Genomic DNA, 13,008 nt, shown 5'->3' on the forward strand with positions numbered 1-13,008 from the left:
TCACTCACGTGGACTAGGCAAGTGTAATCACAATGGACTATTCCTCCTCAGCAAGTGTGCTGCACACAACCTCACTGACCAATACCTTGTTTAGGCAAGCCGACAAGTTCAAGGGTTCGTGGCAACACCCACGATTCAAACACTGGCATCTCATTGACTACATCATAGGTCATAGGTTACAGGTCTGAGCCATGCGTGGCTCAGACCACTGCAACGCTGATCATCGGCTCGGCAGAGCCAAGCTCTCACTTCACGTCGTCCCAAAACGGCGAAGGCAGTAAGCCTCCAGAAGAGGTTTTAACACTAAGCGTCTGGAGGATCCAGAGGTAGCACATGCTTTCAGAGAGCAGCTCGAACATGGGCTGATAAACAACCCAACAACGAACAACCCAAATCCCAGTGCCGAATGGGATATTCTCAACACTGTCATGACAAAAACCTTTCAGAGAGACCATCGGCCAGGTCGAAAGAATGCACCAAGACTGGTTTGATGAAAATGACCCGGCAATCGATGTACTCATCAGTGATAAACGTGCTGCTTTAACTGACTGGCAGAACAACCCTTAGTCTCGGACCAAAGTTGATACCTTCCGCAAGAAGAAAGCGGCGGCCCAGCGGGAACTTTGCAATCTAAAGAATGATTGGTTTAAACATAAAGAATGTTGAACACAAAACATTGCAGATTAGCACAAGATGCGCGAATTTTTCAATTACACCAAAACATTTTATGGGCCAATCACTCGTGTCGCAGCCCCATCCGCTCATCCGACGGTAACTCTCTAATTAAAGACGATGAATGCCTCCCTTAGCACTGAAAAGAACACTACCATTCACTGCTCAACCGAAACACTGATGTGGATGTCCCGACTACCCAGCAGGTCCCTCAGCATCCAGAGCTGACCCACCTCAGCTACCCTCCATCCATGGACAAGGTAGCTACTGCCATCAAACAGATGAAAAATAATAGAGCCTCAGGGCCTGTTGGAATCCCAGCCGAGGTGTATAAAGCAGGAGCACCTCTGCTTACCAGCCGTCTCCACTCTCTCCTGGAGAATATATCGGAAAAGAAGGAAATCCACCAACTTCCTAAAGACGCCTCCATCGTCAATATTTATAAGAACACAGGAGACCGGTCAGTCTGTGGCAACTACCGCGGGATCTCGCTGCTGTCCATAGTTGGCAAGATTATTGCCCTAGTTTTCCAAAACAGACATCTTCGTGAGGCGGAAAACTTCCTCCCATGATCTTTGCTACCCGCCAGATACAGGAAAAGTGCAGAGAACAGCGTCGTAACCTGTACATGGCTTTCATCGACCTAACCAAGGCCTTCGACTTAGTCAACAGGGAAGCCCTCTGGTGGACCCTTAGCCGTTTTGGCTGTCCCCAAAATTCATCGTCAGTGTAAGGTAACTACACGATGGCATGAACGGCAGTGTCCTGCAAAATGGTACCCAGTCTGAGTTCTTCCCCATCCAAATGGGGGTTAAACAAGGGTGTGTACTGGCACGAACTCTCTTTTCCATCTTCTTGGCTGCCTTCCTTACTCATGTCAGTGCCATTTTAGCCGGCAGGGTGGACATCGAGTACCGGAAGAAGGGTCGTTTCAACATAAGACGACTCCAGGCAAGAATAAAGGTGTCGGCAGCTTCCATTACTGAACTTCAGTATGCAGGCGACCTCAATCTTGTTGCTCACACCGAACGTGACCTACAGGAGATCCTGAACACCTACGCAGATGCGTATGCACACTTCGGCCTTAAGGTGAATGTACGTAAGACTCAGATTCTCTTTCAACTTGTCCCTGGTTCAGACATACCTCCACCATCCATCCATCTTAACGGTACTACCCTCTCTAATGTTACCTACGTTCGATATCTGGGTTCCCACCTGTCCACCACCGCGGACATCGATGAAGAGATTCAGCATCGGATCAGATGTGCATTTCAAGCCTTTGGCAGACTCCGAAACCGTGTCTTCAGCTGTAGGGAGCTTAAATTATCTAATAAGTTACACGTATATCGAGCTCCCAACCTTGCTATATGGCAGCGAGACATGGGTCACAAACAGGAGGCACCTCAAGGCACTTGAAAACTTTCACCAACGTAGTCTACGTTCCATCCTCCGAGTTCGCTGGGAAGTCAAGAGAACAAATGGCAGTATTCTTGCTGACACCAACTGTAGGAGCATCGAGGCTACCATTATCTATGAACAACTACGCTGGACTAGCCATGTTACCTGCATGGACGACAGTAGACTAACAAAGGAGCTACTTTACAGTCACCTAACGAATAGTAAACGTAACGCCGGCGGGCAACTGAAAAGGTATAAGGATATTCTTAAGACAAACCTGATAAAGTGCCAAATAGACCCTCTCACCGGGGAGTCGATTACTCCACATCGTAACGCTTGGAGGATCACCACACGAGAAGGTGCTGACATTTCGAGATAGCCCGACTGCAAACCGAGGCAGACAAGCGCCAACGCCGGAAAGACGCTGCCACCGCCCCCCCCCCCAAACACACACTTAACAATTCAACAGTAATACCGACCCATACATTACCATACAGAAATATTTCAATTATGGTTTTGACGGTTTACAGGCATCAAAAATTAAACAAACACCACATGTGCAACATCTGTGAACTACCCTGCCGGTCCCGTATCGGCCTCTTTAGTCACCACAAAACTCACCAATGAAGGTGACATCCCTAATAACTCATATCATTGTATCATAGCTGGATGATCGTCATACTCGATTCCGGCGTGACAGCAAAGTAGTAGTAGTGGTGAATGTGTATGTGTGTGTGTGTGTGTGTGTGTGTGTGTGTGTGTGTGTGTGTGTGTGTGTGTGTGTGTGTGTGTGTGTGTGTGTGTGTGTGTATGTGTGTGTGTGTGTGTGTGAACATTAGCCTATACTAGCTAGTGGACTTCAATTTAAATGCAATAAATACTAGAGCTCACAGTAGTCAACACGGAACTGACCTGACGTAATGTGACACCTTCCTCCCCCCTACACCCTACACCCATCTAAACCCCTCAGTACTCTACACCCCTCACCCCTCTACACCCAACACACCCCTCTACACCCAACACACCCCTCTACACCCAATACACCCTCTACACCCAATACACCCCTCTACACCCCTCACACCTCTGTACCCCTCACCCCTCTGTACCCTCACCCCTCTGTACCCCTCACCCCCACACCCAACACACCCCTCTACACCCGTCCACACCCTCTACACCCAACACACACCCCTCTACACCCCCTCACACCTCCTGTACCCCTCACCCCCACACCCAACACACCTACATCCCAACACACCCACTACACCCAACACACCCCTCTACACCCCTCACACCTCTGTACCCCTCACCCCCCACACCCAACACACCCACTACACCCAACACACCCACTACACCCAACACACCCACTACACCCTACACACACCCTACCCTACACCCTGGCCATCCATCTCAGTGTGGCAGCATCAATAGCAACAGATCAGACAGTGAGTCAGTCCAACACTCGACGTTGAATGATTATCCGTGAATTATCCCATATTGTCTCTACCTGTTCTGGGAGATAATTACCTGAGAGAGAGAGAGAGAGAGAGAGAGAGAGAGAGAGAGAGAGAGATTAGCCTATACAGTTCATAATTATATACGTCTTTGTGTGTGAGAGAGCATACACACACACACACACACACACACACACACACACACACACACACACACACACATATATCTCTCCATCACTTACTCATGGCGAATACAAACACACCTAACATGAACACACACTCAGCTGGTAGCTTGGTAAGTCTCACCCGTCCCATGTTTTATTACTTGTTGTCTCATCTCTCTCACTGAAGGATTTATATCAGGAGTTCATAGTTGATAAAGGCCATTGTGGTGTGTGTGTGTGGCTAATAATACTACACCCTACTACACCTACCCAGCGGTAATTGGGAACCTGGATGTTAATCAATTTTCGGATCGTGTTCCGGGGTAATGGTTAGCCAGTGCAGTTGGCGAGTTGTCCAGTCTTCTCGGACTATTCCTTGACACTGGGTCATGCAACTTGTTAACTCAGCGTGTGGTTGTTGTGTTGGCGACAGCTTCTACACCTTAAACAAATTCACGCCTAGGTGGCCCTTGGGCCGGCCATGCTCGTTACACGAGGGGCAACCATTATTATGTGAGTTGGTTAGCTTATGTTATCTTAGCTTAGATTAGGTTAGGTTTAGGTAGGTTAGGTTTAGGTAGGTTAGGTTTAGGTAGGTAGGTTAGGTTAAGGTAGGTTAGGTTAGGTCTGGTTTAGGTTAGATTTACTTAAATTGAGTTGGTAGCTAAAGAGTGTTCCATATCCGGTAATTTAGGGACCCCAATTTCCTTCTTCCTCCTCCCTTTTGATTTGACCTTTGAATTTGCCCTTTGATCTGACATTTGACCTGACCTATGACCTGACCTTTGAGCTGACCTTTGACCTCTACATATCTCTCACCTTAAGATATGTAAATTTTTGTAGTTTAAAGAACCTTCGTCTATATAAAGTTTAAGGAGAAGACTTTAATGAGTTAAGACTGCGAGGGAAATATGACCCCGTTTATACCTACAGAGATAAACATGGGGAGATGAATCACCAGAACGAGCGTAGCAGTGTGTGTGTGTGTGTGTGTGTGTGTGTGTGTGTGTGTGTGTGTGTGTGTGTGTGTGTGTGTGTGTGTGTGTGTGTGTGTGTGTGTGTGTGTGTGTGTGTGTGTGTGTGTGTGTGTGTGTGTGTGTGTGTGTGTGTGTGTGTGTGTGTGTGTGTGTGTGTGTGTGTGTGTGTGTGTGTGTGACTTGTCCAGACCTCACATAAACCGATCCAGCTAATACTCAGTTGTGGCAGATCCCGACGTAGCTGAACGCGATAACACTGTAATGAGAAAATAACGCTAATTACAGCTGCTTTGTGACGCCATAATCACAGGGAGCGGCAGCCTGGTGTTATAGGTGCGCATCATTACACAAAGGTTGATGGGACTCTTAGATTAATTTCTGTTGTTCAAAATCTCATCAAAGTGATAATGAAGTGGTTAATTGGCTTGTGCTGTGATGACGTACTTCTTTTCACTGGGTGGGTGTGTGGGTGGAGAGAGGTGTGTGCAGGTGGAGTTGGGTGTGTGTGTGTGGGTGGGTGGAGAGAGGTGTGTGCAGGTGGAGTTGTGTGTGTGTGGGTGGAGTGGAGAGGTGTGTGCAGGTGGAGTTGGGTGTGTGTGTGTGGGTGGGTGGGAGAGAGGTGTGCAGGTGGAGTTGGGTGTGTGTGTGTGGGTGGGTGGAGAGAGGTGTGTGCAGGTGGAGTTGGGTGTGTGTGTGTGTGTGTGGGTGGGTGGGTAGGGTAGAGAGTGTGTGGGTGGGGAGGGCTGTGTATAGGTGGGGAGGGGTGTGTAACATTGTTTTCAGCTGTTTTCGAATCAGTGGACGACGGGCGTGATTATGATGTGGTGTACCTCGACTAAATCCGATTGGGGAAACGTCACTAGTGGAGTACCCCCAAGGCTCATTACTATTTATTATACAGGGTAATTCAGCAAAGAGTACATTAAATCGGAGAATGAAATCTTTGGATAATTCTATACCACAATGTCTCTATGGTAAAATGTGCCCACGTGTTTGTGACAGGTGCGAGCAAATTAAACATAGTCCATTAGTCCAGGCATCCTGGAACGCGTCAGACGATCAATGGTACGACGTGTACAGGCCTGCATTGAGGCAGAAGGGGGCAACTTTGAACATTTCCTTTAAGTTGTAACAAAGAGGGATCACACTGTAGAGATCTGTGAATAAATTATTACAAAAACCAACGGGAGTTTCACTTCAAATTCACTCTCATTAATACAACATCTTAAATGTATTGTAACATGGAAACTATGCAGAATCTGGCATTTTACCATAGAGACATTGTGGTTTAGAATTATCCAAGGATTTCAACCTCTAATTTAATGTACTCTTTGCTGAATCACCCTGTATACATAAACGACATACATATAGGCGTAGACAGCAACATAAGTAAATTGGATGATGACACTAAAATAGGGTGTGTAATTAAATCTGACGAGGACTCCGCAAAACTACAGGAAAATCTAGAAAAACAATTCGAATGGTCTGAAAAATGGCAGATGAAATTTAATGTGGACAAATGTAAAGTACTTAGTCTCGGTGATGTAAACAGAAACCAGATGTCAGATGAACAACGTTGTTATAGAGAAATCCGACTGTGAGAAAGATTTAGGAGTAATGATAAGTAGGATTCTTAAACCAAGTCAACAATGTGTATTTGCTCGAAACAAGACTAACAAAGTATTTGGGTTCATACAAAGGAGTGTTAGTTACAAGACTAGCGAGGTTATACTAAAACTATATCTTGAGCTTGTGAGACCTCACTTGGATTACACAGTTCAGTTCTGGTCATCGCACTATATACAGAATGGATATAGAATCCCTAGAAAGAACACAGAGGAGGATGACAAGACTAAACCCGGGCATTAGGAACCTTGAGTACAGAGACAGGTTAAAGCATCTTAATTTGCACTCCCTCGAGAGACGGAGAGTGAGGGGCGATATGATCGAGGTGTATAAATGGAAGTCAGGGCTAAACAAAGGTGATATAATAAAGGTATTCAAACTATCCAACCAGGAGCGAACTCGTAGCAATTGTTTTAAATTAGACAAATTTAGGTTTAGGGGCGAGATAGGTAAACATTGGTTTGGAAATAGAGAAGTGAATGAATGGAACAAGTTAGCAAACATCGTCATTAACTCGAATACGCTGGATAACTTCAAACATAGGTTGGATGGATATATGAGCGATAGGGGTCCGGACAAAACCCTTGCAGGATAAAACCCCTGTATTAGCCCCTGTCTTATAGGCAGAAGTATTTATATAAATGGGTTAATTACATTAGACTTATATACTCTATCACCCCCTGTAACTTTCCACTAGCTATGAGGTGCATGTACAGAGCACGTGTTAAGGTGTGTCCACGGGAAGTCGCGTCACTTGGTGCTGAGTTAGCATTAAGTAACCGGCTCTCTGTCCACCAATTGCCTCAGTAGTTTGATATCACTCACTAGAGGAAGACGTTATTGAGAGCCATCGTGGATGGTTCCATCTTCCCTCGAGGGAGGACGTCGGATATATTTCCGTTGTTCCCTCGACGGGTCCCTACTCAAGTCTTCACCTCATTTAACTCTCAATAGCTACACTGAGATAATTTACGGTAAATCCCTTTTTGAAAGTGTACATAGAAACCTTTTATAATAAACAAACAAAGGAACATATTGGATTTCACTACAGAAGATCCAATAAACTTTGATCTATATTTTCGTCCGCCTAGAATATAAGGTAACATGCTTCACAAGTGTTTGTTACAAGTGGTGACAACCCAGGAAGGTTGTTACATATATGACAGTTTCACAAGTAACTGTTATATCACACTAACAGTCACCTCAACAGATACACAGTTGGTAAAGGTAGAGATATGTTCTCCCCATTACTGTGGCACACTGGTACACCTGTTACTACCAAGAAGCAATTCGTTATGCCCCCTAGGACAAACCCCCCTCAAGTAAAGTGCAAAGTAGGACAACAAACTATATTTAGAGTAACAAATCGGCTATAATATTTGTTTTCTATTTTCAGACTTTAAGTCCATTTTAATAATTTTAGGTTAGATTAGGTTAGGAGCTTTTGTCCTATTTTTTTACTCTAAAGAAGGGACTTTGTCCTACTTTGCACTTTACTTGAGGGGGTTTTGTCCAAAGGGGTTTTGTCCTGGGGAGATTTTGTCTTACACTCAAACGGGACTGCCCAGTATGGGCCAATAGGCCCGCTTCAGTTTCCTCCACTCTTATGTTCTTATAGGTCTGGGTGTGTGTGTGTGTGTGTGTGTGTGTGTGTGTGTGTGTGTGTGTGTGTGTGTGTGTGTGTGTGTGTGTGTGTGTGTGAACCAATGAACACACTCACACACACACACACACACACACATATATCCGTCCACACTGTCAGTAGGTGTTGCCTGGGAGAAGGGGGGAGGAGACATAGGGGGAATGATTAATGAAAGATAAGAGAGGGAGGGAGGAAAGAGAAGGGGAGTAGTCAAGAGGAAAAGGAGGGGGGAGTCGAAGGTGAGAAAGAGAGCGAGAGAAATGAGAGAGGGAGGGAGACGACAGAGGGAGAAAGGGAGACGAGAGAGGGAGTAACGGAGGGAGAGAGGGAGTAACGGAGTGAGAGAGGGAGGGAGGGAGAATTTGGACAGTGATGGAGAGGACTGAGGTATTGAGTCCGCCAACACAGACTCACAGTTATGACGGGAGTGACTTATGTGATGCTGGCTGACTGAGGGATGGCCGACCTGATGGTGAAGGTGACGATGGTGATGATAGTGGTGATGGTGATAATGAAGGGTATAGCGATAAATAACAATAAAATAAAAACAATAACAATCACTAACAACAACAAAACAAACAAAAAAATCAACAAAGCCCATAACCTCGATACAACGAACGCACCCAATCTCTTGTTGTTTTTCGTCCCTAATAACCGGGGTTCTGAACTGCCAATAGTACCTGCCGTTAAAAGCTATATTAGCGTGTCTTAGTGGCAAGGTAATGCTCATTTATGCTCCGGGTTAATGTGTTTGACTGTAGCATATTAAAGGGATATAAAAGACGCGTTCATTAGACCATGGGTGCTTAATGAAAGTGTTTTACAATATTTTGACTCGGATTTTAATTTCGTATAAGACTGGTGTTGATATTAATGTGACGGAGGCTGGTAGTGGTTGTGGCAGTGGTGGTTGTTGTAGTGGTTGGTTGCGGCAGTGGTGGTCGTGGTGGTTGTTTTGGTTGTGGTAGTGGTGGTGGTTGTAGTTGGAACTGGTTTGGTATAATGGTTGTGATTATATTGGCACTGGTTGTAATAGTGGTTTGTGGTTGTAGTTGTGGTTTAGTAGTGGTAATGTTTGTGGTTTTAGTATGGGTAGTGATTGTGGTTGTAGGAGCAGTGATTGCATTAGTAATAATAGTAGTAGTAGCTGAAATATTCGTAGTGGATGTAGTACTAGTAATAGTAAGAGCAGTAAAACTATTATTATTATTATTATAAGTAGTAGTAGTAGTAGTAGTAGTAGTAGTAGTAGTATTAGTAGTAGTAGTAGTAGTAGTAGTATAGTGGGGCCATAATATACTGTACACTGTTCAGTAAACCTCAAGTATCCATTCTGCTTTTAATTACTTGAAATTTAATGGCGTCACTTCATCAAATCAATGAAGCAAGACTCGTATATATATTTACACCAGCGTGAGGATAAAGGCGCTGACCAAGCCGCAAACCATGAATCCCCCCTCCCCAACGCTCATCCGTGTCTTAAGTGTGGTGATTCTTCTAAAATACGATGCTTGGAGATGGGGGTGATAGTAGTGGTGGTGTACCTGAAGTTGTTGAATCAGGCTAATGTAAGATGTAATATCACCTTAATGAAGTCATTCTTTCCTCATAATTACCTCCCTCACACACACACACACACACAATACACACACATACACAGTACACACAAAGGTATGTTAATCACTTAAGCTAGATTCATTGTAGGTTATCATGTCGTCTCTCTCTCTCTCTCTAGTCATCATAACATACAATAATACTCATACTGGTTCATTGTCTCCGTGGAAGTCTTCATTATTAAATTTTCATGCCATCAACCCACAGCTGTTTATCACTGTCGTCTAACCTTCCAAACCTAACTAACCTAGCCTCACCTAACCTAACCCCTACTCAACTAACTTCTTACCTACCAAACCTAACCTTCACCAAACCTAACCTAACCTAACCTAGCCTAACCTAATCTAACCTAGCCTAACCCTAACCTAACCTAGCCTAGCCTAACCTAACAATACTTCCTGGGTGAGAGAGGCAGTACTTCCTGGGTGAGAGAGACAGTACTTCCTGGTGAAGACAGTACTTCCCGGGTGAGAGACAGTACTTCCTGGGTGAGAGAGGCAGTACTTCCCGGGTGAGAGAGGTAGTACTTCCTGGATGAGAAGGCAGTACTTCCTGGGGAAGAGACAGTACTTCGGGTGAAGGTAGTACTTCCTGGTGAGAGAGGCAGTACTTCTTGAGGAGAGGCAGTACTTCCGGGTGAGAAAGACAGTACTTCCCGTGTGAGAGAGGTAGTACTTCCTGGGTGAGGAAGGCAGTACTTCCTGGTGAGAGAGACAGTACTTCCGGGTGAAGACAGCACTTCCCGGGTGAGAGAAAGTACTTTGATGAGAGACAGTACTTCCTGGGTGAGAGAGACAGTACTTCCTGGGTGAGAGAGATACAGTACTTCCTGGTGAGAGAGACAGTACTTCTGGTGAGAGACATTCCTGGGTGAGAGACAGTATTTCCGGGTGAGAGAGACAGTACTTCCTGTGAGAGACAGTACTTCGGGTGAGAGGTAGTATCCTGGGTGAGAGAGATGCACTTCCTGGGTGAGAGACAGTACTTCCTGGGTGAGAGACAGTACTTCCTGGGTGAGAGAGACAGTACTTCCTGGGTGAGAGACAGTACTTCCTGTGAGAGACAGTACTTCCCGGGTGAGAGAGACAGTACTCTCGGGTGAGAGAGACAGTACTTCCCGGGTGAGAGAAGGTAATTTCCTCGGGTGAGAGAGACAGTACTTCCTGTGAGAGACAGTACTTCCTGGGTGAGAGAGACAGTACTTCCTGTGAGAGCAAGTACTTCCTGTGAGAAGCAGTGCTTCCTGGTGAGAGAGACAGTACTCGGGTGAGAGAGACAGTACTTCCTGGGTGAGAGAGACAGTACTTCCTGGTGAGAGATACAGTGCTTCCCGGGTGAGAGAGACAGTACTTCCTGGGTGAGAGAGACAGTACTCCCGGGTGAGAGAGAGACAGTACTCCTGGGTGAGAGAGACCAGTACTTCCTGGGTGAGAGAGACAGTACTTCCTGGGTGAGAGAGACAGTACTTCCTGGGTGAGAGAGACAGTACTTCCTGGGTGAGAGACAGTACTTCCTGGGTGAGAGACAGTACTTCCCGGGTGAGAGAGACAGTACTTCCCGGGGTGAGAGAGACAGTACTTCCTGGGTGAGAGAGACAGTACTTCCTGGTGAGAGAGACATGCTCCTGGGTGAGAGAGACAGTACTTCCCAAGTGAGAGAGACAGTACTCCCTGGGTGAGAGAGACAGTACTTCCGGGGTGAGAGAGACAGTACTTCCCGGGTGAGAGAGACAGTACTTCCTGGGTGAGAGGTAGAGTACTTCCGGGTGAGAGACAGTACTTCCCGGGTGAGAGAGAAGTGTAGTACTTCCTGGGTGAGAGAGACAATACTTCCCGGGTGAGAGAGAAGTACTTTGGGTGAGACAGACAGTGCTTCCCGGGTGAGAGAGACAGTACTTCCTGGGTGAGAGAGACAGTACTTCCCGGGTGAGAGAGAGACAGTACTCTCGGGTGAGAGAGACAGTACTTCCTGGGTGAGAGACAGTACTTCTGCGGGAGAGAGAGACGTACTGGGTGAGAGAGACAGTACTCCTGGGTGAGAGACAGTACTCCCTGGGTGAGAGACAGTACTCGGTGAGAGACAGTACTTCCCGGGTGAGAGAGACAGTACTCCTGGGTGAGAGAGACAGTACTCCCGGGTGAGAGAGACTACTTCCTGGGTGAGAGACAGTACTTCCAGGTGAGAGGCAGTAGCTTCCCGAGTGAGAGAGACAGTACTTCTGCATGAGAGAGGTAGTACTTGGGTGAGAGAGGCAGTACTTCCTGGGTGAGAGACAGTACTTCCGGTGAGAGAGACAGTGATTCCGGGTGAGAGAGACAGCATTCCTGGAGAGATACAGTACTTCGGGTGAGAGAGAGACAGTACTTCCTGGGGAGGGAGACAGTACTTCCCGGGTGAGAGACAGTACTTCCCGTGTGAGAGACAGTACTTCCCGGGTGAGAGAGACAGTACTTCCCGGGTGAGAGAGACAGTACTTCCCGGGTGAGAGACAGTACTTCCCGTGTGAGAGAGAGACAGTACTTCCCGGGTGAGAGACAGTACTTCCCGGGTGAGAGACAGTACTTCCCGGGTGAGAGAGACAGTACCCTCGGTGAGAGAGACAGTACTTCCTGTGAGAGATACAGTACTTCCCGGTGAGAGAGACAGCACTTCCTGGGTGAGAGAGACAGTACTTCCGGTGAGAGAGACAGTACTTCTGGTGAGAGAGACAGTGTGGGTGAGAGAGACAGTACTTCCCGGGTGAGAGACAGTATTCCGGAGAGAGAGACAGTACTTCCCGGGTGAGAGAGACAATACTCTCATGGGTGAGAGACAATATTCCTGGTGAGAGAGACAGTACTTCCTGGGTGAGAGACAATACTTCCCGTGAGAGAGACAATACTCTCAGGTGAGAGAGACAGTACTTCCCGGGTGAGAGAGAGACAATACTTCGGGTGAGAGAGAGACAGTATTTTGAGGAGACAGACAGTGGGTGAGAGAGACAGTACTTCGTGAGACAGTGACAGACTGCTTCGGTGAGAGACAGACTTCGTGAGAGACAGTACTTCGTGAGAGAGACAGTACTTCCCGGTGAGAGAAGGGGTGAGAGAGACAGTACTTCCTGGGTGAGAGACAGTACTCCTGGATGAGTACTCCTGGGTGAGAGACAGTACTTCCCGGGTGAGAGAGAGTACTTCCGGTGAGAGAGACAGTACTTCTGGGTGAGAGAGACAGTACTTCCCGGGAGAGAGAGACTACTTCCTGGGTGAGAGACAGTACTTCCCGGGTGAGAGACAGTACTTCCTGGGTGAGAGAGAGACAGTACTTCCGGTGAGAGAGACTACTTCCTGGGTGAGAGACAGTACTTCCCGGGTGAGAGAGACTACTTCCTGGGTGAGAGAGACAGTACTCCTGGGTGAGAGACAGTACTTCCTGGTGAGAGAGACAGTACTTCCTGGCAGTAGTAGTTTTGTAAGTGACTACTG

This window comes from Homarus americanus, unplaced genomic scaffold (genome assembly GCF_018991925.1).
Source record: "Homarus americanus isolate GMGI-L3 unplaced genomic scaffold, GMGI_Hamer_2.0 scaffold14509, whole genome shotgun sequence".
In the NCBI taxonomy this organism is placed as follows: domain Eukaryota; kingdom Metazoa; phylum Arthropoda; class Malacostraca; order Decapoda; family Nephropidae; genus Homarus; species Homarus americanus.